This window comes from Nylanderia fulva, unplaced genomic scaffold (genome assembly GCF_048542155.1).
Source record: "Nylanderia fulva isolate GAGA-0341 unplaced genomic scaffold, ASM4854215v1 Scaffold496, whole genome shotgun sequence".
In the NCBI taxonomy this organism is placed as follows: Eukaryota; Metazoa; Arthropoda; class Insecta; order Hymenoptera; family Formicidae; genus Nylanderia; species Nylanderia fulva.
In genome coordinates, this window is record NW_028190583.1 from 22,517 (window position 1) to 28,639 (window position 6,123).

Here is a 6,123-nt window from a genome sequence, read left to right on the forward strand (position 1 = left end):
TTTCATATATAATATAGGCAATAGAGCAAATGGATTGACATATTATTCTAACGAAACTAATTTGTTCTAATATAAATTAAGATACCCTGTGAAAAGAAAAAAATTTTTAATTGGAGAAGTCAAGAGTAAATGGAATAATCTTCAAGAGATTTTAATTTGTATAATGCCCTAGTTCCCTAGTATTTAGTTCGAGAGAAATTAGATAGTCGCAGAACGGGAAATTCGACATGAGACTTTTAATTTTATTCCGGCGACTGCTCTTACAACTAGTATTCAGATCTTTCGATTCATATCTTTTCTAGTTATTATATTAAATTTGTAATCAAGCCTTTAACAGCGTGTTAAAAATAAGAGTTTATAGATTGTAAGATATAACCCAAAAAAAAAAAAAAAAAAAAAAAAAAAAAAAAAAAAAAAAAAAAAAAAAAAAAAAAAAAAAAAAAAAAAAAAAAAAAAAAAAAAAAAAAAAAAAAAAAAAAAAAAAAAAAAAAAAAAAAAAAAAAAAAAAAAAAAAAAAAAAAAAAAAAAAAAAAAAAAAAAAAAAAAAAAAAAAAAAAAAAAAAAAAAAAAAAAAAAAAAAAAAAAAAAAAAAAAAAAAAAAAAAAAAAAAAAAAAAAAAAAAAAAAAAAAAAAAAAAAAAATATAAATTTAACATATATAAGATAGGCAATAAGAGCCAAATCGCGGATGACAGTGCGTTATTCTAAACGAAACTAAATTTTTTCGTTAGAATTAAATACCTGTGCACAAGGCACCAAATTTTTACTTGGACACGGCCAAGATATAAAATTGGAATAATCTCTACAAGAGATTTTTAATTCCATGTATCCCCTATTCCCCCTAAAGAAATAAAGTGCGAGAGAAAAATATAGATCCGAAAGTCGCAGAATCGGGAATCGGACCCGAGACCTTTCGCTTGCCGGGCGACTGCTCTTCCAACTGAGCTATTCAGATCCTTTCGATTCTATACTTTTCTCTGTTATATATATTAATGTTGGTAAATAAACGCCTTTAAGCCAGCGTGTATAAATTAAGAGTTTAACTAGGCTCTGTAATATATATATATATAAATTTAACATATATAAGATAGGCAATAAGAGCCAAATCGCGGATGACAGTGCGTTATTCTAAACGAAACTAAATTTTTTCGTTAAAATTAAATACCTGTGCACAAGGCACCAAATTTTTACTTGGACACGGCCAAGATATAAAATTGGAATAATCTCTACAAGAGATTTTTAATTCCATGTATCCCCTATTCCCCCTAAAGAAATAAAGTGCGAGAGAAAAATATAGATCCGAAAGTCGCAGAATCGGGAATCGAACCCGAGACCTTTCGCTTGCCGGGCGACTGCTCTTCCAACTGAGCTATTCAGATCCTTTCGATTCTATACTTTTCTCTGTTATATATATTAATGTTGGTAAATAAACGCCTTTAAGCCAGCGTGTATAAATTAAGAGTTTAACTAGGCTCTGTAATATATAAATATAAATTTAACATATATAAGATAGGCAATAAGAGCCAAATCGCGGATGACAGTGCGTTATTCTAAACGAAACTAAATTTTTTCGTTAGAATTAAATACCTGTGCACAAGGCACCAAATTTTTACTTGGACACGGCCAAGATATAAAATTGGAATAATCTCTACAAGAGATTTTTAATTCCATGTATCCCCTATTCCCCCTAAAGAAATAAAGTGCGAGAGAAAAATATAGATCCGAAAGTCGCAGAATCGGGAATCGAACCCGAGACCTTTCGCTTGCCGGGCGACTGCTACATATAACAGAGAAAAGTTAGAATCGTAACGGATCTGAATAGCTCAGTTGGAAGAGCAGTCGCCCGGCAAGCGAAAGGTCTCGGGTTCGATTCCCGATTCTGCGACTTTCGGATCTATATTTTTCTCTCGCACTTTATTTCTTTAGGGGGAATAGGGGATACATGGAATTAAAAATCTCTTGTAGAGATTATTCCAATTTTATATCTTGGCCGTGTCCAAGTAAAAATTTGGTGCCTTGTGCACAGGTATTTAATTCTAACGAAAAAATTTAGTTTCGTTTAGAATAACGCACTGTCATCCGCGATTTGGCTCTTATTGCCTATCTTATATATGTTAAATTTATATTTATATATTACAGAGCCTAGTTAAACTCTTAATTTATACACGCTGGCTTAAAGGCGTTTATTTACCAACATTAATATATATAACAGAGAAAAGTATAGAATCGAAAGGATCTGAATAGCTCAGTTGGAAGAGCAGTCGCCCGGCAAGCGAAAGGTCTCGGGTTCGATTCCCGATTCTGCGACTTTCGGATCTATATTTTTCTCTCGCACTTTATTTCTTTAGGGGGAATAGGGGATACATGGAATTAAAAATCTCTTGTAGAGATTATTCCAATTTTATATCTTGGCCGTGTCCAAGTAAAAATTTGGTGCCTTGTGCACAGGTATTTAATTCTAACGAAAAAATTTAGTTTCGTTTAGAATAACGCACTGTCATCCGCGATTTGGCTCTTATTGCCTATCTTATATATGTTAAATTTATATTATATATTACAGAGCCTAGTTAAACTCTTAATTTAAAGTTAAATTTCTGATTAAAATTTTGACTTGAGACATCTTTTTCCACACTCATATATATATAATATATATTATATATTATATATATATATATTATATATAGTTTATAACAAATCGATATCTTGTTAAATGAGTACTCGGTAAAAATGCTTTTTTAAATTTCACAGGAGAAGATGTCAGATCGAGGATTCATCGTGGTTTTGAATTTCCGATGGGTTCAAGATACCTAAAATTTGGCTACAAAAAGTAATAAGGAATTATGCAACATATCTTCACATTAAAACACGGATCAACAAATTCGTAATAAGGCAAGTGAAAAAGAGGAAAGGCCGAGTTTCTTGTATGGGTCTTCCTTTAAAATTAAAGGAGTTGTGGCGAGTATAGTGTAAGTATTTAAATAAAAAAGCTTTTATGATGCTTCAAGTTTTACTTCTTAATTATACTTATATTAATATATTTTTTAACCTTTTCAGCGTCTTACAGAAGTGATGCGGTAGCAGAAAAGGCCTTATCTACACAGATATGGATACATGAAAAAGAGACGAGAAAAAGTATAGAAAATATAGAGCGAGAAAGAAATATTCATCCGAAAGCGAAGACAAGAAGAGGGCACAAGTGCAAAACTTTACCGTCTGCTCCACAGGTCCTCTGGAAAGGAATTATGAATAATTCTATATTGCATATATGATGTTAAAATACATTCTATATATACATATATATATATTATATATAAAATATATATTATATTATGATATGAGTTTCAAATTAAGGACATCTATGCTAATATATCATATTATTGTTTCCAAAATCCTCGGAGTTTTGTCCGCTTTTTCCATTATATAGATATGAGTTTATCAAATTAAGACATCTCGGCTAATATATATATTATTGGGGTTCCCAAAAATCCTCGAGTTTTGTCAAGCTTTTTCCATTGTGGTCAAAAATTGTAAATGAGCCCATTGACAAAGTTATTACATTCATATAGGTTTCTAAGGTCAATATAGATTTGAAACAGGCCGAAATATCGGTTCGGATGTTCCGTCGGAAAACATAATGATACCGGATTGGGACCGGTAGACACCATGTTAGCATATATATATATATATAGAGATATATATATATATATTTATATATGAATGGTTGGTTATATACGCGCCGTCGCGTGATGTTCTTAGGGAGGAAAACGATGCGGGAATTAAATAAAGTGAGGCAATGATTAATTAACACTGAATATATTCTTCAACCGTAAACGTCGCGTGAATACATAAACCTGATTCGCTCGGAGTAGTAATAAAGGAATGGTCCGTGCGCGGCACTATCGAAGACGGCTATATCGTTATCTCAAAAACTCCTATTTATACCTTGGCTCATAAAACGCCCTTCGCTATAGGAGTCGAGAGGCTTCGCGAATTTCCATCTATTTTTATTTCTCGTTGCTGTCCTAACTCGTCGTTCGTCTCGTCTGTAATAGTTTATTTTATCTTTACGTGCCTTTGTCCTTTTAGTATAGTCCGTGTTCGTTATTCGTAGCGTGTTTTCCTTATTAATATAAGGGAAGTAGTGACGATGTAATCGCCACGTACTCCCCGCCTAGTGTATCCCGATAGCACGATACGTTGCGGATGCCATGTTCGCAACGTTTGTCTTCCGATGGCAGACCGAGACGACTGTTACCATTTGACTCGCCGTTATAAATTCGAGCGCCAAGTCGCGAATCAATATGACGTGACAAAAAAAATAAATAATAAATAAATAATAATAAATACATGAGGTAAGAATAAATTTGCTAATGAATACCGACAAACTATACGTAAAGAATTTTCGCTGTGCTTAACGTTATTCCGTCGCCCTACGCTCTCGGTCTGGCCTCGTCCATTTAAATTTACACGAATAAAATATAAAATGAGAATATACCAGTTCTCGATACGCGTCAAAAGTTTCTTCTCGCTTTTCGCGGCTTACTTAAGTCGCTGTTGCCGTGTATAATTAAATTTTCGCCGATAACACAAAATCAAGAAATTTGAAATCGCGAATTACAGTCAAAAAAATTAAAGAGTCGCGAACCGTATAAAAAAAAAGTTTTTTTTTTTTTTAATATTTCCGTTTCGCGGTTGTGATTTTCTCACGGGTTTGCTGCACATCCTGGCCTCCTGGTGCTACAGGCCGCCGGAAAACGCACTCGGGAATCGGACCTTTATTCACGCTCTCGTGTCTCTGGCTCTCTCGGGGGGGCAGCGGCCTCGCGTCTCTTCGGCCGCGTTTCGATGATCGACCAGGTGTCCCGGTCTCGTGCCCGTCGACTCTGCCGGGTGTTGTTTTCTGGGCTCGCTCTGTAAACTATAAGCCGGTTTAAGACGGTCTATTGTAGACCGTTTTCTCTTGCCGTGCATACCACGACAAAGACTTGTCCGCCTCGGCTGAGGACTGCGTGACGGGCCCCTCGTAAACGGCGCCTTGCAACATCTTTTTCGGTCCTCGGTTTAGCACGAACACCTGTTCGGCCGTCGCTAGGTCCTTGTAAAGGAACGGCCGTCGCTCTCCGTGGTCGTGGGGTTGCCCGTCCACCGGTCAGCAGCTCCTCGAACTGCATCCCTCAGCGTCATTGCACGCGCCCGGGCTGCGGCAGTCGGGCGTCACGACCCCCCGACCTGCGCTGCGCCAGGGTTTCTGCCGTCGCCTTGATTCCTGGGTGTCAGGTCTTGCACCAAGTTGAATGCGGCCGCCGAAGGGTCTGTCAAAAACGGTTGCGGGTTTTCGATGTCGTCGTACCCCCCCATTTGACTTGTTCCCCGTTCCGGGAATCTGCACCTTCTCGAGTTTATTCCGGTTCTCGCTTGTAAATCGTCGAGCTCTTTGTAAGTCCTGCGACTCCGCAGTGCAGCGTAGTCCAGGGGGAGAATCCGCTCCTCGACTCGTGATCAGCATCCGCCCGGTTCCCTCGCCTGCCACGTGCGGATGTCGGTTGAGAAAATGCCCCATGAGGTCCAAGTGGCGGAAAATGGGGGCGGCCCTGCTCTTCTCTGGTCGTTGACGAAAAAAACGGAGACAACGGTTTGGGACCGTGTGGATACAAACGGCGCGCCTCCAGATTTTTATCGAAGTTTTGACCCCAGTTATTGCCGCAGTTCTTGTTTGAACGCGCGTACTTATCTCGATGGGCTTAGTTCTTCGAGAAAAGGCTAAAGGCTCCATCCGTGCTCCAAGCGTTGCAAAGTCGCGCCGATGTCTTGTCGACGCGTCAGTGAACGGGCGAGTTGGTCTATCCTGGGGTGTCGCAAGAGCGCGGCCCCGTGCAAATCTCCTTCGAATTTTGATGCCTCCTGCGCTCGCGGTTTTCACGATATCGCCGGGTTTTCCTTTGACATTGCTTTGGGGGGAAAATCGTTCAACGGCGGGTGCATTTCGGGAGTCTCGGCAGGAATCGTCGGTTTTGAAGTTGAGCATGCCAGGTACGTCGCAGCTCCTTCGCCGTTTTGGCTCTCGACACGCGAGGATCGCCCAAACGTGTCGGCAGCGGGTGGGGCCCCCGTCGGAAATTCGGGA